At 40.5% G+C, this 22,614-nt stretch overlaps 1 long non-coding RNA gene across 2 annotated transcripts in view; it reads left to right on the top strand.

Annotated features, from left to right (window-relative positions):
* Positions 1–19,551, top strand: part of LOC311604224 — a 35,124-nt gene extending 15,573 nt beyond the window's left edge. For both annotated transcript variants that reach the window (XR_014781403.1, XR_014781404.1), the window contains 3 exons: positions 2,748–2,937; positions 3,376–3,527; positions 18,927–19,551. This is a non-coding gene — a long non-coding RNA (uncharacterized lncRNA). The remainder of the gene's footprint in view (positions 1–2,747; positions 2,938–3,375; positions 3,528–18,926) is intronic.
* Positions 19,552–22,614: the final 3,063 nt, after the last annotated feature.

Here is a 22,614-nt window from a genome sequence, read left to right as displayed (position 1 = left end):
TTTGTAGTTTAATGCTGACAGTAATTAGCTAAAAAGGGAGGGGTGTGTGATTTTTACACAGCTACAGTAGATGCCAATTCCCCCTTCTGTCTTTTCCATTTAACACTGCAGGGGAAAAAAAATAAAGGGGACAGTGTCTGTCATAAAAAGACATCGGGTGCTTGATCCTGACAAGTCTCTGGACAGCAAAGGCCTTGGCTTAAAATTAGCTATCAGTCTGCAGCTGTCTCACTCTGCAGCTTGCATTGGAGTCAGCGACAGGTACAAAGGTATTATAAATGGATTCATATGTCTTGACTAATGCCTCCTTCTGTAAACAAAATTTAAGCATAGAGCCACAGCATAGAGATTCCCAGCTTTAAAGGTTAATGGTTACATCAATAGCATATTTAAGCCATCTTGATATTTCTGAATTTCAAATTTCTCCCAGAATAAATGAGGAAGAGGAGGCCTAATAGCAGAATCAAGATCTATTGTTAGAAAATTCCTGTGTAAATAAAAAAATAAAATGGTTCTTCAACATTCGACTATGTCATAGAACAAATGAGGCTCTCTGTACAATTTCAAATTGAGCCTTTCCTTGTGGGTACTTCAAAAAAAAATCATATTGAGCCATACCTAAGTGGCCCATCTGTGCCTGCAGCTTGGGAGAATTTGCTGGATGAAACAGAGACTTTGAATTGAGTTATCTAATACGAGCATCCAGCAACCATTCCAACTGCAGCCCAACGTTACAGCCAAACTCGGGCAATACACAAATACATTAGCAAATCATCCTTCAAGCAGGAGGCAAATGGATGCTGGGTTGGAAGCTAGGCCAGACTGTACATAGAGCCCTACTCTTTAAAAAAAGACTTCTTCTCCAGTTGTGCCCATCTTTGTGTTACGTGAGAACCATTTGGCTGTGCAAACATCCAGAGTGAAATGGGAATGCAGAAGACAGGGGTGAAAAGAACATGCTAACACATCTATAGGGCATCCCAAGCTTTGGATCAGGGAGGAACTGCTGTTATGAGATTTTTTTTTCACCTCAATTATTCCAATGAATTGGAAGCAAAACTTCCTTTCAAGTGTTTATTGACATTTCTATTTACTTAGCTTTGAAAACCCATTGGCATAAATTAGATTTGGGGGCTATTCTATTCCCAATAGGAACAAAAATAACGTCTTTTGATAAGAAACAAAGACGTAATTACTTTAGCATTCCAGGAAATAAGCATCTGTACTTGAGATTGGTATATCACATTAGCCCACTTCCAGTAGAAAACTAGGAAGGAAACAAGGAGTGTGTGCCGGAAATTGGTTAGGAAATCCAATTAACTCTAGGTTTTCAGTCTTTTTAGTCAGCAGACAGAGTGTTTGCATAATTTAATTTGGATTTCCGGAACATCAATTTCCTTCATGTCCAAAAGAAATAGACAAATACACATCTGCAAAATTGAGAGATTATCTAGAATTTGCCACTGTTCACTTCCAATCACTGCTCTGACTCTACACCACCGTTCTTCTACCTGTGGAGTAAAAAATCCTACTGTAATAAAAGGTTCCTAACATAATTTGAATGATATCAAAAGATCAGTTGATGCTGTTGCTGCAAAACACAGCCCTTACCTCAAAAGGAATAAGACTGCTTATTCGTGAACCAAATATACGTGATGGTGGATTCTGCTTGCCCCAAATATCAGATTCTAATGTAAAAATAAATAACATTTCTATGGTCTCAGAACAAAAGATAGACATATTTCCAGGCTTTTCTGAAGCATGTTGGTGGAAATACGATGTTTGTGGGTTACAAAGCAAAGAGATCTTGGGGATCTGATAACATTCCTAGTTTGGGGGTGGTATGAGCTTCGCAGTCTGTTGTTTCAAAACATTTACCTGAAAATCACAAGAATAGTAAGTCTGACATAGTGATGGGCAATGAGTGTCAATCAAAGGGACAAACAGTAGTGAGGTAGTTTGTTTCTGCATCTGCAGCTATCCAGATCCCCATAATTATAAAGTTCTCCTCAGCCAGGCACGTTTTTGAATCTTTAACATAGGCATAGCTTTTTCTTTGGGAACCTTGGTTCACAAAATTGAACTCCCATGGACCATTTAATCAAGGTCCTTTACCTTTAAGGTGATCAGTGCTGAGGACCCCACCCCTCGCCCCCAGCACTTGCATGCACTCCCTCTCTCTCTCTCTCTCTCTCTCTCTCTCTCTCTCTCTCTCTCTCTCTCTCACACACACACACACACACACATACACACACACACACACACACACCATCAAAAGCTACACTTCAGCATCTTTATCACAGTTTTTTATTTAATTAATTTATTCAGATTACATCTCAATTGTTCTCCCATCCCTTGTATCCTCCTGTTCCTCCCTCCCCCCTGTTTTCACCCTATTCCCCTCCCCTATTCTGTGACTGAGGGACCTCTTCTCCCACTATATGTTCATAGGCTTTCAAGTCTCATCTTGGTAGCCTGCTTATTCTTTCTCTGAGTGCCACCAGGCCTCCCCCAACCATGTTCATAGTGGCCTTATTCATAATAGCCAGAACCTGGAAACAACCTAAATGTCCCTCAGTCAAAGAATGGATAAAGAAACTTTATCACAGTTTTTAAAGACTCTCTTCAACAGCTTCCTGACTGAACTGAACTGTTTTGTTTGTTTGTTTGTTTGTTTGTTTGTTTGGGTATTTTGGGGACAAAGGTGGTTCACAGAAGCCTTCAATGTCTCCCATTCCCAATTACAGGTCTGCAGTTGTCGATACCGCTTCAACAGAAGCTCACTTGCCTATAGCAGCCTGCAACAGCACAAACCCCAAACACCAACACGACCAGCAGCAGCAGCACGAATCCTGGACATCAGCATGGCCGGCAGATTCCATTTATGTCAGAGGATGCATCTGATGTAGATGCTTTTGTATGAAGATCATCCTTTTGGTATGACATAATTCTTAATGCTTCGTGTGTCCCCGTTTACATTTGAAGCAGAATTCTTGCTGTTGTTCAGATGGTCTTAAGATGTCAGAAGTGGAGAGAAAGTGAGGAACTCCACTCTCTCTGGCTGGTTTTTAAACTTCTTTTGAGGCTTATTAGTTTTCTTTACCAAGACTAATTACAATGTGTTAGAAATAACAAGAAGCAATGTCTTGTCAGAGCTCCATCCACAAAATGGGAAGGTGAGGAATGCTGTTTTCTCCGTGAGGTCTGCAAGGTTAACCATTAATATTTTATCTGAAACTAGTTTATGACCTGTAGCATTGCCCTCTCTCAAGCAAAAAAAACTTTCAGAGATTTGCGATAGGTGGAAATGAAATAATACTTAGGTTTTTGCATTTTATATATTTACAAATAATAGAGTCCTTCTATACATCTCAGGTTGGCCTGGAATCCAAAGGCCACCTCCCTCAGTCTCTGCCTCCCACCTGGGGTTACACACGGGCACCTCTGCACTTATGGCCCAGGAACACCAAGAAGGAAAAATCTCTCCCCTCACAGAACAGCAGCATTACCCTCAAGATTTCCAAAAGGTCAGTGAACTCCAGGAAAATTACTGGAAAAAGTTTCAATTGAAAGGAAGCCTACCTTAGTTTGCTTTTTCTTTCTGTGATCAAATGCTGACCAAAATAATCTTGGGAAAGGAAAGGGTTTCTTGGGTTTACTGGTTCTAGATGGTCACTGAGGGAAGTCAGGGCAGAACCACGACAACAGAGATCACAGAGAGCTCAGTTATTTCCCTTAGCTTGCTCTGTTGCCTCTGATACTCTTCTTCTGTAACCCAGGACTGCACTCCCAGGGATGGCACCCTCTCATGGGCTACTTCACCATACATCAGTCAGTAATCAAGGAAAAATAGCCATGGGCCAATTCCGCAGCTGAGGTTCCCTGTCCCCAAGTATGTCAAGCTGACAACCAAATTAGACTTCCTTAAGTCCAAAGCCTTTATAGCCACACTCACTCTCCACAACTTCCATGATGACCCTCTCAAATTAAAAATCACACCCAAAACATAATTCTTTGGCAGACATATCCCATCCATTCAGCCTCTTACAGCTTGCACGTATCACTGCCCTGTGTGTTTCTGAAACCCCTTTTCTCTCAAACTGAGATTTTCATGGAAAATATCTACTTTACTTTGCATAGCTTCACAGTGTAGAATGTTAATCGTTGCATTTTTACTTGGATTAATAAGTATTTTGTTTCATAGTTTAATTACAAAAGGAAATCTCATAATCTTCTATTTACATGACAGCAAGAATGACTTCAACAGGATTAGTGTTCTACATTTATGTGTCACTGGATAATACTTCCGTTAGAGAGAAACTGGTATAAGCCACTTTGAAAATTTAATTGTATACATGTGTGTTCACATGCACATGAATGTGTATACATTAATGGTTATTAGTCCCACTGGAAAGTTGGAACACTTAACACCAACGATCACTTCAGAAGGAACAGTAGTTGCCACAAACTTTATATCCAAAATTGGTAATGGCTTACATTTGGGGTAGGAAAGTGTTTACACAAGACAGGAATGAGAGTGTCTTTAAGGCAAATGCACATGTGGTTTTTTTCCCCATTTAACAGAATGAGTAATGGTCCACAAAAATATCCAGGTTCTGATCTCTGGAGCCTATGAATGCTTCCTGTAAAGATAGAAGGGACTTGGTCGATGTCATTAAGTCAGTAATCTTGCAGTATAGAGATTATCCAGATGAGATGTAAGAGGAAATATGTGTCCTTATAAAAGGAATGCTGATGGAGAATTGATGGCCGAAGGAGATGTGTTCAGAAGCCAGAGGGAGGACTGATGTGAAGAGGTCAAGTCAAGGAATCTAGACAGGCTTTTCAGCAAAGGCATTCTATCAGATCTCAGTGCCCTGCCAAGAAATCTCAGGCCGAAGTTAGTTGACTTTAGCCCAATGAAACTGAAACCATATATACACAAACAACTAAAGCTAATTCAACAGGTTGTACTTGTGCATACCTATACATACACATAAACATATCCATGTATATTTGGGGGGACATGGGACAAGTCGGAAGGAGGGAAGTTAGGATGAGCTGAAGGGAGGAAAGAGAAAGTGGAAAGTGATGTAATCATCGCTTAATTTAAAATGTGTAAGGAACAAGAAAATAATATATTTTAAGCTTTTGGCCCCCGAGATGTAACAAAGTAAGTTACATCAATGAGCAACTAATACAGAAATGTTCTGGATTTAAATTAGTACCATCCAGCCAAAGGATAAGAAAGGTAAAATGTAAAAGCAGGCAAATCCAAATTAGCACAACTTCTTGTATTTTATATGACACTGTTCAACTCTAAATACATCCATGCAATATAAAATTGCACACAAGCTGTTTGATGTAGAAGATAGCATAGCATTCGTGGTGTTGTTTATCTGATGGGTCCACGTTAAAATTCCCATTCAAGAACAGATCGGCATTTGGCCAGCTTTTCTGCTGTCAACAACAAAGCTGACTTGAGCACTGATGTTTAGGGTTTTGGAGATATGACTTCAGTTTACTTGGATGTGTGTGTTGGTGGGCATAGCTGAATCATACACTAACTGTACATTTAACATTTTGAGAAACCTACCAATCTGCTTTCCCAAAACACTGCATCATGTACAACCCAACAGCAATGGATGAGAGCTGCAGATTCAATATATCTTTGTGAAAAGTGCATTTATTTACCTTTTTTTATCACTACAGACATCCTAGTTGTTTGGAAGTGACATCTCATATTTCTGATTTACATTTTTTTTTGAGACAGTGTTTCTCTGTGTAGCCTTTGGAGACCAGGCTGGCCTTGAACTCACAAAGATCTACCTGCATCTGCCTCCTGAGTGCTAGGATTACAGGCATGTGCCACTGCAGCCAGCCTGACTTACATTCTTAATGATTAGTGATAATAAACATTTTCTTCCAAGTTTATTGTGTGTGTACATACATATATAATATTGTATATAATGTTATATATGTTGGATAAACATTTCTCATGGATTCCTTGTCTATATCATATTTCAGTTACCTGTCACACAGTTTTAGGTTATAAGGGATACTTTTTTAAATTTTAGATTAAGTACATCATCCAGTTTCAAGTAAATGATTTAAAAATACTGCCCTCAGGCCTGAGAGATGGCTCCACAAATACGAGCATGTACCACTCTTGCAGAAGACACACAGTCAGTTTCCTGCACCCATGTTGGGGTCAGAAGAGCCTATAACTGTAACTTCAGTTACAGGGGATCCAATTCCCTCTCCTGACACCTTTGGGCTTGTTCATATAGTTAGTGCGCATACATAAACTTGGGCACATATACACATATACATAAAAAACAAAATTTAAAAATATTATTTCAGTCGGCAAGCTCTTTCAAATTTCTTTTCTAGTTGTTTTTTTTTTAAATCATTTGTTGCCCAGGCTAGCCCCCAAAGCTCTAGGCTCAAAATCCCTTCTGTTTCAGCCTCCAAGTGTCTGGCAGTACAGATGTGTGCCACCATATCTGGATTGTTTCCACTTGGCTGATCATACCATTTAAAGGGCAGAAGTTTTGCATTTTGATGAAGCTAACTTTTTGTGTTTATTTTTTTTCCTTTTGTCACTTACACTTTTTGCCATATCGAAAGCCATTCCTCAATGCAAAGATTAAAAAAACTTTATTTCTTATAGGAGTTTAGCTTATCAGGTTAGCTTTTACATGCTCATACAGTATGGTAGGGGATTCATTCAACTTCATCCCTGGCTGGCACATTTGCGGAGAGGTATTCCTTCTCGCACGTGGTTGCACTGGGTCCCTTGTCAAAGCTGAAGTGACTGTGAGAACTGTGGTGAGTGTGGTGGCTCCCGCCTGAGACCTCAGAACTTGGGGAGTGGAGGCAAAAAAAAAAAAAGTCTGCTTCAAGTTTGAGACCAGATAGCAAATGGGAAGCCAGAAAGGACGACATGGAGAGACCAGGTCACAGAAAAGGAAGGGAAGCAGGGAGCTATTTCTACAGTCTAAAATTGATTGCATTGATCTGTATGGGGTTTTTTCCCTTATGCCAATAAATGCCCAGTAAGCTTTGAATACGATGGCTTTGTAAGGTTTTTCTTATTGATAAAATTTGGCATTTTATACATGTGCATAGTGCATTCGATTGACTCTCATTCTTTCCATCCACATCTCCCTCACATCTGCTCTCCTGCTGTCGGGCCCCCTCCTCCCTGCAGCTCCTCTCCTGTTTCCATGCCCTTTCGTTATGGTTTGAGACCCTCTGATTTTAACCAGGACAGTCAGCGTGGTCACAAGTTTGAAATTATTCACTGGATCCAGGTTGATTCAGCACTGAAATCAATGATTGATAAAAGTTGAACAGATATGAACAGAGACCTATGTGCCCCTCTAGATCCATGATTGGCTACTGACAGACCCAGTCCTGCACAGGCCCAGGACAGGGCACCACACCTATTCTGAGATTGTTTGCAATTGCTGTGTCATGCTCTGAAAATACCATTTCACGTCTGGCTAGAACATGATATTTTCAGATGGCAAAACATTATTTTGGCACCTTTACCCCCCAACCCTGTCTATGCATTTGTTTATATTGGTCATCTCGAATCCTATGACAAATCCTGTTGATCAAAGTGATTTATTTGATTTCTGGATTTCAATAATTGAGCCTCATTTCTTTTTCTCTTCATAAGTCTGGCTAACAATTTGTCAGTTTTCTTGTTTGCGTAAAATGTCAAATTTATTTTCATTGATTTCTTTATTATTTTTCTATTCTGTTTTTTTTTCCTACTGTCAACCGAAGAACAGTGATTCTCCCAAGATACTAAATTTACTAATAAATAAAACACTGTGAAAGGAATATGTGTTAGGATTGCTAGAGTCCAGAAATAAAATATGCAGGGAATAAAGTCAATGGAGGAAAGAAAAATAAGACACAAAAAAATGTTATTTGCATAAAAATGGGGTCAGTCCAGATCTGGAGGAGGTGGTGATTATGTCCTCACACAAGTACTGCTTTGTGTCCACCTTTGTTCAAGATTGTAATGTTGGTGGTCTTGTGCCGGTCCTTGCTAGCAGGCACACATTCATGAAATCCCCTTCTTTGTGACCTTTTGCCTTAATCCCAAGCCCCCACCATGTTTAAGGTTTGACACAAGTGACTCCATTTTGATGGTGATAACTTTCACACTGCTGTAATCTTTATTGTCTTAGATCATGTTCTTTATTTCTCTGTGTGAATTCCAGTGTCCTTTCTCCAGTGTCCTTTCAATTAAGCTGAAGAACTCTCTTGGAGATACATGTGTGTGTACATATATACGGTATATCTAGTAGAACAAAGCTGTTCTTCTTTAGTTAGTTAGTCACCATGCCTACACATCTCTTTCATCCTTTTGGAGGACCGTTTTGCCAGATATGTTATTCTTGTCTAATATTCTTTCACTCCCAGCACTTCTAGAGCTTATACACTTCTACATTATTGTGTCTGCTGAGAAATTAGTCATATTGAACAATGTGCATGATGATATGTCTCTTTATGGTTTCTTATTAATTTATTCTTGTTACATCTCAATGGTTATCCCCTCCCTTGTATCCTCCCATTCGTCCCTCCCTCCCATTTTCCCCTTATTCCCCTCCCCTATGACTGTTCCTGAGGGGGATTACCTCCCCCTGTATATGCTCATAGGGTATCAAGTCTCTTCTTGGTAACCTGCTGTCCTTCCTCTGAGTGCCACCAGATCTCCCCCTCCAGGAGACATGGTCAAATATGAGGCACCAGAGTACATGTGAAAGTCATACCCCACTCTCCACTGAACTGTGGAGAATGTTCTGCCCATTGGCTACATCTGGGTAAGTGTTTAAAGTTTACCGCCTGTATACTCACTTATATCTGCATACTAGCCCAAGGGGCATGTCCCACGAAAGCCTTCACTTACCACAAAACTGGGACAGAGGAGAGGACATCCTATTGGGACTCTAGATGAGAGAAGCATGGGAGAATAACAAAGTACAAGGATCCAGAGGGTCCTAGAAACCTACAAGTAGAACATTATGATAGGCAGATTTGGGCCCAGGGGTCCCGCTCAAACTAAGGCACCAGCCAAGGACAATACAGGTGGTCTCTTTATGTTTTATGTACTCTGTCTTTTTTTTTTTTTTTTTTTTTTTTTTACTTTCAACACTATGGTATGTTGTATCTCAATATGCATCTCTTTTGGGTTTCTTTTTTAACTGAAGGCTTTTTAAGCTTCTTAGGTATATAGATTGATGGCTTTCAGCCTATCTAGAAGATTATTCCTCAAACTCTGTTTTCTTCTCTTCTCCTCTGGGATGCCATTATGTGTTTGTTGATACACTTCATAGTGTGCTGGATATCTCTCAAGCTTATTCTTCTTGTTGTCCTTAGTATGTTTTTCAGACTAGAAATTCCCAATGGACCTATCTTCAAGTGAGAAGGCAAGTTCAAACACCATGACTGTTGCTGCTTTGTTGTGACTAAACTGCTCTTCTTCATGAATACATGTCCTACAAATTATCCCAAGTCTTGATTAATTTTCAGATTTTTGAAAACATTTATATTGAAGGGTTTACATTCTCATTACTTTTATAGAGGAGTCAATTCTCAGAGCTCTCTAGTCCATCATTCTGAAAGTGACACAGAACCTCTCCCTGACTTTATGATATAACACTATTGCCAGGTGGCGGTGGCAGCAGTGGCTGTGGTGGCACACGCCTTTAATTCCAGCACGTGGGAGGCAAAGGCAGGTGGATCTCTGAGTTGAAGGCCAGCCTAGTCTACAGAGCAAGTTCCAGGACAGCCAGGGATATACAGAGAAACCCTGTCTCAAAGAAAACATAACAAGAAAAATATAACACTACATTTATTCTCTTTGGCTTGGGATTGGTTTACAGATATCAAAATCTGCCACCCTCTGTAATCCCAGCCATTTTGCTTAATTCTTATTATTATACTGTAGCAAAAATGGAAAGGATAAATCAAAAACAATTTTCTTTTTTGATGTTTTTTTAAACAATTTTCATGAGCACTGGCAAATAAGTATAGAGATTAAGAAAAAAAAAAAAAGGAAAGGCTAAATCCATACAGCCTTCCCTCTGCTGTAGTCCCAGGATTGCTTTTTTCAATGAATCCTCATACAAACTGTGATTTTCTTTGCATTGTTGGATTTGTTCCCATCACTCCAATAGTATATTTAAATCAATGTATCTATAATTATGTATAATGTACAGAATTTAAATAGTAAGTATGTGCAGGGTTCACTTATAACACAGCTGTCTGAATGGGGAAAATAGAGGAGAAAAAATCCCAATATGGCACACTTTCATGATGACATGAAAAGTGGTTACTTTACATTTTGCGTCAGCTAAAAAACAAGCTGTAGCAGTAAGCCTCGCAGTATGAATCTGCCTATATGCCGCTTACCAAAACCGTGGCATCGCTGTTTAATTTACTGCATACTTGCAAAAACTTATTTTTCTCAGGATATTCCCTAAATAGTAACCCTCGTAACCTTTTAAGGTAATATATATATATACCCTTTTCCCCTGTGCAGCAGCACCACCAAGAGTTAGAAAGACAAGTTATTTCTGACTTAGAGTATTCACTAAAACTAATAAGGCACAAAAGAAGAACAAAGGAGGCCAAGTTCAGCCCCTGTCACCTTTCAAGGCAGAACAAAGAGCTTAGATTTTGTTACTCAGCCAAGGAAAGATGATGTGATAATCACTTGGAAATGTGACTAAGTACAATAATGCTCTCTTGACATTTTGAATTTTCACCTAAATGAATACATGAAAATAGTTTGCTAGAGGAGACAGACAATAGTCTTGCAATGAACTCTATATTATTAAAAAAAATAAAGATATATTAGCTAGACAGTGTAGTCACTTTCAATTGTTGTTATAATTATTGGAGCAACTTGAAGGTATCCACAGAGAGATCTGAATTATTCTTAGTAGAATAGCATTTGCTTAGGATATGCAACAGCCTATGGGTTAATAACCAATCCCCAGAGTGGGTTGGCTAAAGAGAATCATGGGAGTCCATGGAAATCATCATAAACTACATGGGCAATTTGTCTTGTTAGGTCTTCTGTCTACCCATTATTTTTCCATCTGTAGCTTATTCATCCTTTAAATTTCAAGTCATATATCTAGTAAACACTATTAACTGCACCGTATTTTTCTATGTGTTCCACAAAGCAAAACGTGAAACAGTTTATCCAAAAAAGATAGTAGTTGTGGTAAAAGGGATGTTTATTGTTTCAATTTTAAAAAATCTTAAGATTTTGATCCAGGATATATATGACACTTCTCCCTAAACAATTAGCATCTTCTCTCCAGGTGTGTGTGTGTGTGTGTGTGTGTGTGTGTGTGTGTGTGTGTGTGTGTGTGTGATATTCACAAGAGCCAGAGGAGGAGTCCAAATATCCTGTACTATCCCTCCCCACCTTTTTTTCTTACTGAACCTGGTGCTAAGCTACTGGTGTAGCTCACTACAGCAGTTGAGTTACAGATACGTGTGGCTATGTTGTTGTTATTGTTGTTGTTTTTATGTAGGTGCTGGAATCAGACCCCGGATGTTCATGCCTATGTAACAAATATTCTTTCTCACTAAGCCACCTCTCATACCTGTTCCTTAATCTGTAAGAATGATCTTACAGATGAGCAATACTTATAAGTTAACCACTGCACAGACTACACTGCTGATACTTCTTACTCAAATGCACTGTCACTCCAGCATTTTCAGTAAATGCTTCTAATCCGCTGAGTGCAAAGGAACTCCAAGTTTCAAGGAAAGTATTTCTGAAGTAGTGGCAGCAATAAAACAATTTATAGATGTCCTCCAGGACCTCTGATCAGGCCTGCTGGTGGAAATCTGCTTCCATTCAGGCCAAGTCTTAAATTCTGTGAAAGATGTCTGCCTTGTTAACTCCTTAGAAACCAACACAAAGTCAGGAAAAAGAATTGTAGAAAGATGTTCCTAACAACAAAAGAGAAACTCCCATCAACTTACATTAATAAAATGGATTTATATGACTTCCCTGACAAATAACTCAAAGTAACTTTCGAAATTTAAGAAAATAAGAGTAAGGAATTCCAACTAAGAAATTTTAAAGATTTTTTTAATCTTATGTATTAAAATGTTTTGCCTGTGTGTATGTATGTGTACCACATACGTAGCTAGTCCCACTGAGGCCAGAATAGGGTGTTGGAACCATTGGAACTGGACGGACTTACAGGCAATTGCAAGACAGCATGTAGATGCTGGGAACAAAACCCAGCTTCTTTGCAAGAGCAGCAGATGTTCTTAATCACTAAACCAGCCATATTTCCATCCCTAACAAAAAGTTCTTTAAAGAACCATTTAAAAATACATACTAGAAATCATTAAGATAAAGTACATAATATTCTAACTGAAAATTCATAAGAGGTATTCAATATCAGATTAGATCAAGTAGGAAAAAAAAAGCAAAAAAGGTTAAACAGATTCAAGGTCCTTGGAAATAGTGCAATTTGAGAAGCAAAAAGAACAGTGAGAAAGCCAACTGAAGTTATTTGAGAAAGCGTCAAGATGACTCATATACACACTATGGGAATTCAAGACAAGAGCCAAAGACATAGCTGAGTACTTCCCAGATCTGGGACAGGACTTGGATAACCAGATCCAAAAAAGCCCAAGGAATGCTAACAAGAAAACTGTAAAGAATCCGGGTGCAGTGGCACACAGCTGTAATCCCAGCACTCAGGAGGCAGAAGCAGAAGGATCTCTGTGATTTCAAGGACAGCCTGGTCTACAAAGAGAGTCCAGGACAGCCAAGGCTACAGAGAGAAACCCAGTCCCCCCAAAACATGCAAAGAAATCCATACCAGATATATGAAAATCAAACCGTCAAAGACAGAAAGAAGACTTCAAGAGCATCAAGAGCAAGCCATATTTTGTCGCCTTCTAGAAACTGCTGTAAGATCATGAGAAGTTCTCTCAGCAGAAGTATTGTGGGCACTTTAAATTGTCAAGGGGTCAGATCTCATGGTAAGTGTAAAGTAAACATTAAAATAAATATCAAAGTCTTACAGTTTGGGAGAAGTATATGTAGGTATACTGAGGATAAAATGGCAAGTGTGCATAGCAGTCCCCTCAGTCTGGAATGCAGCTCATTGGGAAGAGTTTGTGCTTAGCATGTACAAAGCCATGCATTCACTCCCCAACATCAAAGGAGATGTCTCCATTTCATCTCAGCCTCCTTTTTTTTTTTCTTTTGATCAGCTCTGGAGAAACTAAAGCCAACCTGTCTAATCTAATCATATTTCTGGTTGGAAGTCTCAATTATTTTTTCTAAATTTATTTATTTGTTTATTCACTTTACATCCCAATCATAGCCCTCTCCTTCCCTATTCCCCCTCCCCTGCCCAACCCCTCAAAGAGGGGAGCTCTCCCCCCACCTACCTATCCCAGCACATCAAGTCACATGAGGACTGAGCACACCCTCTACCACAGTGGCCTGGCAAAGGAGCCCCTCCTGGAGAAGTGATGGAAAAGCATGCAAGAAACCCACTAGGGGATCTACATGAAGACCAAGCTGCCCATCTGATATATGTGTAGGGGGCCTAGGTCCAGTCTACGCATGGTCCTTGGTTGATGTTTTCAGTCTCTACAAGCCCTCCTAGTTGGCTCGTTGTCTTCTTGGGGAGCTCCATTTCCCTCCAGGTCCTTCTAGCCTTCCTCCTACTCTTTCACAAGGCTCTCTGCACTCAGGCCAGTATTTGGCTGTGAGTCTCAGCATCTGACCTGATCTGTTGCTAGCGGGTGAGGTGGGATCTCAGATGACAGCTATGGTAGGCTCCCGTCTGCAGACATAGCAGACTATCATTAATAGTGTCAGAGATTGACTTGCATGATGTGGCCAGGCATTCATTGGACATCCCGTTAATCTCTGCTCCTTCTCCCTGCATATCTTGTAGGCGGGGCAAATGTGGGTCAAAGTTTAGCGGGTAGGTTTGTGTTCCCCTCTCTCCGCTAGGAATCTTAGTATGATACTAGGGGTCTCATCTAGAGTCACCCCCATATCCTCCCAGAATACTACCCTGTTGTCGGTCTCCAGTTTGTCTCAGAGTTGCCTCTGCCCATGGTTTCTCTTCTCTCTGCAAGTCCTCTGTCCTCCCCTGCCACACATCAGGTCCCCACACATACACACACCGCTCTCCCCACATCAGATCCCCATCCTCATTTCCCTCAGCTCTCTCTTCTCTCTCTTCTCTCTCTTCTCTCTCTTCTCTCTCTCTCTCTCTCTCTCTCTCTCTCTCTCTCTCTCTCTCTCTCTCTCTCTCTCTCTCTCTCTCTCCTATCCTGTTCCTTCTCTTCAAGCACTTCCTCTGTCTATTCTATTTCCCATTCTCAGTGAGATTCATGCATCTTCCCTTGGGCCCTCCTTGTTACTTAGCTGCTTAGGGTCTGTGAATTGTAGTATGGTTGTTCTGTACTGTGTGGCTAATATCTGCTTATAAGTGAATACATACCATGTATGTCTTTCTGGGTCTGGGTTACCTCACTCAGGATGATATTTTCTAGTTCCATCCATTTGCCTGCAAATTTCAAGATATCCTTGTTTTTAATGGCCGAGCAGTATTCTATTGTGTAAATATACCACACGTTTTTATCTATGGTGTTGTTGTTGTTGTTGTTGATGATGATGATGATGATGATGATGATGATGATGATGATGAAGGTCATCTGGGTTGTTTCAAATTTCTGGCTATTACAAATAAAGCTGCTATGAACAGAGCTGAGCAAATATCCTTGTAGCATGATAGAGCATCTTTTGGGTATGTGCCCAGGAGTGGTACAGCTGGGTCTTGCTATTCTCAATTTTCTAAGAACCCTACAGATTGATTTCCAAAGTGCTTGTACAAGTTGCACTCCCACCATTAGTGGAGGAGTGTTCCCCTTTCTCCACATCCTTGCCAATGTGTGCTGTCACTTGAGTTTTTGATTTTAGTCATCCTGACAGATGTAAGAAGGAACAGCACAATCATTTTGATTTGCCTTTCTCTGAAGGTTAATGGAAAATCTTAATTATTTTGTCTTTCCCATTCTTGCACTGTAGTATATATTATTCATCTGGGTGTCTTGTCAAAGTTCAGATAGTGATTGAAAGGTCCTGAGCTAGAACCCCAAGTGACATCAGTGTTGTTGATCTTCAGACACTTTTAAATTAATTTCTTGATTGGCATATCATGTTTGTATATATTTATGAGGTACAATGCAATGCTTGAATTTAGGTCATTATTACCATGCAATTAGTGAGCCAATCGGCTAAGTAAGTGGCACATCCATCAGTTCATTCCTCTACAGTGAGTACAACCTAATTCCTCTTCTAGTCACTTTAAGATATGTAGGACATTTTATACCTCACTGTGCTGCAGATCATCACAAGTTATTTCTTCTATCAAGCAATAATTTTGTGCCACGTACTTCTTCTCCCTCTCCCACTATTCTCCTCAAATATGTGTAGCTACTACACTGTTGTCAACTTCTACAACATCAATTTTTTTCCAATTCTACTCATGAGGGAGATCACATGATGTTTCCCTTCCTGTGCTGGCCTAAGGGTCTCCTGCTCCATCAAGGTTTTCACAAGTGAAAGGACCCATGAGTTTTGCTAAATATGTGTGTGTATACATATATACATATATATACACATATGTGTGGTATATATATGTATCACATTTCCTCTACTCACCAACCTACTGGCAGAAATTTATATACTGCAAAAATAAAATGGGGTCATGTCCTCCATGTTTGTGGGTTTGATTGTTTGTCTCTTTTGAGATAGGGTCTCACTGAGTATACTAGATTGGCCTTGCTATCTATCCTCCTGCCTCAGCTTCCTATGTGCTGGGATTGTAGTCATGTATCACTGTGCCCAACTGGTGATTCAAGCAACTTTTGGAAATACATATTTCATTTCACTTCCATTAGGTTCATCACTGGAAACAGAATGGAGCATCTATTTGTAGTATTAGAGAAGCCTACATATTGTTTCCATAACGACTGTACTAATTTATGTCTCCATTACTGTGTAAGCCACATCCACACTTTTAATAGAAAGAATAGAGGATTTCCTTCTGCAGTGAAAACCTTAGTTAACATTGAGAATTTGCCTACTTCTTAGTATCAAAGTAAGAACTGTATTGCATTAAAATATTGTGAATTAAGCTGGGTGGTGGTGCATGCCTTTAATCCCAGCACTCAGGAGGCAGAGGCAGGTGGATCACTGGGAGTTTGAGGCCAGCCTGGTCTACAAAATGAGTCCAGGACAGCCAAGGCTACATAGAGAAACCCTGTCTCAAAAACTAATATATATATATATATATATATATATATATATATATATATATATATATATATATATTTAACTCCCAAATATCAAAAAGATGATAAGGTAATTCATGTACATTATGCATTCATCCATGTAATTATGCCATACCACAAGTAGATACTGAGAGCTCCCTCTGCATGGGAGTTCTGCAATCTAGAGGGACTTACAGGTGAAGCAAAGTCACTGACTTTGAGGAGATGCTAAGATTCTTGTGGTAGGAACATGTTCTAAGCAACTGCACACCATCTGTTCGAATGCTAGAAATGAAAGGAAGGCAATAACATGGTGGCCAGAAGGGTGGCCAGTGTCACCTTGCTGGGAAAGTCTTGATTCTCTTACCATGAGCTGAACCAACCCTTCTTTGAAAAATATCAAACACAACTGTGATGACCAGTACTAACCATTAGCTTGCTGGATCTAGGAATTCCCAGGAATTGATCAGGCATGTTGGCACACTGGAGTATGTGGTGGGGAGAGGGTATCTTGGTTACTCTAATTAAGGTAGGAAGACCCATCTTACTTGTGCGCAGGATTGCTCACTCTATGTGTATGGAATTCCAATTCTATAAAATGTAGAAAGGAACTAAGCAGTTAAGCAGCAGGGAGTGTGAGAGCTAAACAAAAGCCCACCTCCCAGTACCTTATCAACAAGGCCAACGTCCCCTCCTCCCCCCTTACCTAATTATGTGAAAAACCCACAACGTAACAGCTACAGCAGATGGAAAATTTAGAGAAGAGTCCCCCTGAAGGCCAGCTTCCCCAAATACCTCTTACCCAGTTATGTGACACCAAGGCTTGAAAAGTCCCTCTTGTGGTTTTTGCCTTTATCGACCGTGAATCCTAAGGAGTCGAGGGCGCCCTCCCTCCTTCCTCGGTCTCTGGGGTCCCTGCTCCGGAGCTTGCTAAATAAAAGACCCTGTGTAAATTGTATCTGGCTGGTCTCCGGAAATCTAAGAGGGGTTCAAGACTTGGGCATCTCAGGAGCATTCACGCATGTCTGTTTCCTGATTCTGGATGTCCTGGGACCAGCTGCTTCAAGTTCCAGAAGCCTGAACTTCCCCACCGTGAGGGACAGTGCCTTGAACTGTGAGCCAAAATAAGGCCTGCGCCCCTCTGTCACTTTTGCAGGGCTATCATACCAGAGCAACAGGAAAGCAGGGATGGCACCCCGCCCCCAATACAACCCATCTCCCCTATTTACTTCTACTAAACTTAGAGCAATGCTTTTAAAAAAAACACAAAAGAAAAATAACTCCCAAATCCCTTGCCAAATGTAGAGCCGAGGAGGTGTTGAGTCATGCTGTGTGGAGTGAGGCAATTTCGTCATCCTTATCTCAAAGCCAGCCTGGAGAACCGAGGCTGAAGATCAAAGAATGACATTTCCAAACTGCACCAGATCCTGACCAGCCAAACGCCTGCCTCCAGTTTCATCCTCACTTTTTCTTTCTCCAGTTGTGAGGGGGGGAAAAGTTCCACATAGACACAAGACAGGGCCAGAAAACCAAGCACAACTCAAGAGACTGTGTGAGCTTCCATTTCTGTTGCTTCACCTTATCTGCTTACAATACACTGGGGTTTTTTTTTTTTTCAATTGATTTATATTAGTATAAACATGATATATGTCATTTCATGCTTTCCTTGATACAAGAATTAATATATGGAAAACAGTTCAACAGTGTCCTCTTCTCAGAAAAAAAAAAATGATGTCCTGAGGAAAACATTCCATTCTGAGTTTTGCTCCTTGCACGTGTGTCTGTCAGAGCTACTGATGAAGTGGGAATTTCCCTTACCCATTCTGTTCTGTCTCTTACATGGATAAAAATTCACCACATCATATCCACCTGCAACCAAAGAACAAATAAGCCCAGAAAGGCTTTGGTTTTATTTGCACCTGTCTAATTTGACTTAGGTAAGATTCTGTCACCTCCCACCACAACATCTTAATAAGTGTTTGCATATTACCACTCCCCCAAGACTCAACTGATAAAATTCCATCTCAGAAGTAATTATCCTTCAAGACAGTCCTACTGTCCCCAGATGCAAACGGGAAAAAAACAACCCACACACCCTGATGTTTAGGTGAGTTCAGAGTGCCTCTCTGTGGCTGTATATGTAAATGCTGCTGTTTCTTTAACTGACATATTCACCATAGGGGAAAAAGTACTTCAAACGGGGGAAGTGTATGCAAAATTAAAACACAGGCTTAGTGTAGAGGTTGTACTGGTTAAATAAATAGCCATTAACGAAGCAATTCGGGCTTCTCTCTTACAGTTTTGTTTGCATGGATCCGCATTCAGTGTTTGCCCTTTTTGCGGCATACCATGTCATATTAGAGACTGCAGGGTGTGAGAAAAGGTAACTGTAGGGCACAGGCATGCCTGAGAAACAATGCAACGGCATACTGTCATTCTTTTTGTCTTTTGCCATTGTTGTTTGCTTGTTTTGTATTTGTATTTTGTATCTGCAGCCAGGCTGGCCAGGAACTCACTGACTAAGCACTGGTGATGGCCTAATTGTCTGCATTTTTCTCTTATAGACAAGAAAGACTTCAGAAAAAGTCTGGAATGCAAAGCCATGTATCCAGTGTGTCATATTTTAAAAAGTACTGGAGACCCTTGGATGAATAAGAGACAGATAAACTAAGCACAGACTTCCATTCTTTGACACCGAAAGACCAGACAGGTGTATCTGCAGATGTCAGAGAACAAGTACTGGCAACACCAATGACCCCAGAAAAAACGACCATCAAAAAAAAAGTAAACAGGAATCCCCTGAAGGACTTACCAAATTTAAATCACAGCCTCAGAGGCAACCCAGATGGCTGGCATTGCATTCAGTGTCGAGAGAACAGAGACAGGTGAGGAGAAAACGCTGCATGGTCTAACTCAAAAGACTAGAGTCTAAGCCACAGTGGAGAGTCAGCTTCAATGATGTGGAACCACGATGCATGTATCATATTATTCTGTTGCTGAAGCAAACACCAATACCAAAAGCAACTTGGGGAGCAAAGGGGTTTGTTTCAGCTTCCTTCGTTTCCAGGTCAGAGTCATCACTGAGGAAAATGAAGGCAGGAGCTCAAGCAGGAACTGAGGCAGATGTCCTGGAGAACCTCTGCTTCTCTCTCTCTCTCTCTCTCTCTCTCTCTCTCTCTCTCTCTCTCTCTCTCGTCTCTCTCTCTCTCTTTCATGCTCATGCTCGGCATCAATTGAGACCACAGGAATGGTCACAGGTCAGTCTGATCTAGATAAATTCTAGACACCTCTTCCTGGCTGTCGCTAGGTTGTGTCACACTGACAGTAAGAACTAACTGGGGACACACACTATAAAGGGCCAAGTACTGGAAACAGAATCAGCAACAGAAGACGGTTGAGTGAGCATTGAATAACACCTAGCTGACAAACATAATGAAGGAAAGGTGAGTGTGTGTGGTGTGTGCTGTGTGTGTGTGTGTGTGTGTGTGTGTGTGTGTGTGTGTGTGATGCACATACGACAGTCTACCTGTGAAGGTCACAGAACAACTTTTGGTTCTCTCCTTGCACAATGTTGAGGCAGCCTGCATGCTCCAGGCTAGCTGGTCCATGAGCTTCCTGGCCATGTTCATGTATCTGCCTTCTATTCTCACTATAAGAGTTCTGGGATTATAAATACACAGAACTACACCTCACCTTTTTACATGGGGATATAACTTCAATAGTTGGCTTGCACAGTGCCTGCTTTATAACTACTGGGCTGTCTTGCCAGTACCCATAATGGCGGCTCTTATGAACTGAGTAGGAATAATAGGATGTTTGTTTCCAGTGAGGATGAGATGCAATGTAAGAGGAACAGAAATGGCTCTGAGACATTGGAGGAGAGAAGAGTCTAATAAAAATAAGAATGTAATGTTTAATAGAGACAAAAGATACTTGAAACATAAGCCTGAGAGTCCACAATGCTAGCATTAAGTCTGGTGACTTCCTACTTTTAGCCACAGTACCTGGAGATTCCTCACTCACAAGCTAGCACTTTTCAGAATGAGGGGGCAGCACCATCGGCCCTCCTTTGAATGTACAGTCATTCACACTTACCAAATAAATGTGTCTTTACAAGATCAGGAAATAGTATCACAGTGGTTTTGGCCAAGCACACAAACAATAAATCTCCCTCTTGTTCCCTGAATTCTTAATGCTCCCTTTAAGGGGAGCTGAAGGGTGACTCCATAGTAAAATGCTTGATTTGCAAGCAGGAGGACCTGAATTCAATGCCCCAGATGTCAGTGCCTTTATTTATAATCCTAGACTTGGGAAGAAGGAGGTGGGCAGGTCTGGCCAGCTGACCAGCCACCGTTACTTGGCAAGCTCTAGCCCAGGGAGACGGTCTTGTCTCAAAAGACAAGGTGGCCAGTTCCCAAGGTTGTCATCATGGACAGCTCTCAAGGTTGTCATCTGACACTCATACCCTCATCATGTACAACCACACACCCACATGCACATGCACATGCACACACATGAACATACAGGCACATGCCCAAAAGCTCTAGTCTCGATAAAGTTATGGGGAAATGAACACCCTTTAGTTTGAAATTTTTGCCTTATAAACTCAGGAAAGGTTACTTTGCAGTGCACCATTCACACCTTTAGATAATACCTTCAGAGGGATGCTGGCATGTCACAGGGAGAGAAGCCAGTGTGCAGCTCATCCACAACCCTCTCTCAAAATCAACTCACAACAGGGATCCTGAAGATTTTTGTACTGTGGAATTCTTCAACGGTGTGTGTAACTTATGAAACTGTCAGACCCCCATTTCTTTTTTATTTAATTTTATTAATTTATTCAGATTGCAACTCAATTATTATCCCATCACTTGTATCCTCCCATTCCTCCCTCCCTCCCACTTTCACCCTATTCCCCTCCCCTAGGTCTATGACCGAGGGGGACCTCCTCCCCGACTATATGGTCATAGGCTATCAAGTCTCATCTTGGTAGCCTGCTTATTCTTTCTTTGAGTGCCATCAGGCCTCCCCACCAAGGGGAGGTGGTCAAATATGGAGCACCTGAGTTCATATCAAAGTTAGTCCACAGACATAACTGTGGAGAATGTCCTGTCCATTGGGTAGATCAGAGTAGGGGTTCAATGTTTACGATTGTATTGTCCTTGGTTAGTACAATAGTTTGAGCAGCCACCCCTGGGTCCCAATCCACCCATCACGATGTTCTTCTTGTAGGTTTCTAGGACCCTCTGGATCCTTTTATTTCCCCATCACCTATATTTCTCTTACCTAGAGTCTCAGTAGGATGTCCTCACATCTATCCCAATCTCCTGGTAAGTGAAGACTTTCATGGGACATGTCTTTTGGGCTAGTGCCCAATTATAAGTGAGTATATACCATGTGAGTCTTTCTGCTTCTGGGTTAACTCACTCAGTATGATCATTTCTAGTCCCATCCATTTGTCCACAAATTTCAGGATTTCCTTGTTTTTAATAGCTGACTAGTATTCCATAATGTAAATGTACCACAGTTTCTTTACCCATTCTTCAACTTAGGGACACTTAGGTTGTTTCCATGTTCTGGCTATTATGAATAAGGCTGCTATGAACATGGTTGAGCATATGTCCTTGTTGTGTGGTGGAACATTTTCTAGGTATGTTCCAAGGACAGACCTCTATTTCTAAATGCATAATTAAAGTATTTCTAAAGTATTGTGGGATGATACATGAGCAAAGTAATAAAATATTCAACAGAATGGCATCACCACTGAGACTATAAAGAAACAGTGAGTAAGAGAGATAATTCCATTTACTACAACACCTGCAACAGTGTAACACCAACGCAACTGTGATTTCTTATGAAATCCACTGGGCCTTGTCTACATTTGTAATTTTAAAAACTATACTTTTATTACACATAATTTCTTCATTCAAAATTATTGTACTACAGGAGTCTATATATGAACATTCAAAAGCATTGTGTTAAGAACTTCTTGATTGAGGGGGCCTTAAAAGCTCAGAAAGAAAAGCAGTATTAACTTATTCTAATATTTTGTCACTTATGGTCCATTTCCTAGAATTTAAATAATAGTGCTGACCAATGCAATTGCTGCTTTTATAAGGAGTATAGAATTATCCTTTCTATTCATGATTTTAAATCTCCCAAATGTTCAGTACTTGGGTGATTCTGACACTAAAGGAATTAGATAAAGTAAATTCTATATCATGCAGATTCATTCTTGAACTACTTCCAAAG

The sequence above is a fragment of the Acomys minous genome (assembly GCF_964271855.1).
Source record: "Acomys minous genome assembly, chromosome: 8".
NCBI lineage: Eukaryota > Metazoa > Chordata > Mammalia > Rodentia > Muridae > Acomys > Acomys minous.
Note: the sequence above shows the minus strand (reverse complement) of the source record. Positions and strands in the feature narration are given on the sequence as shown.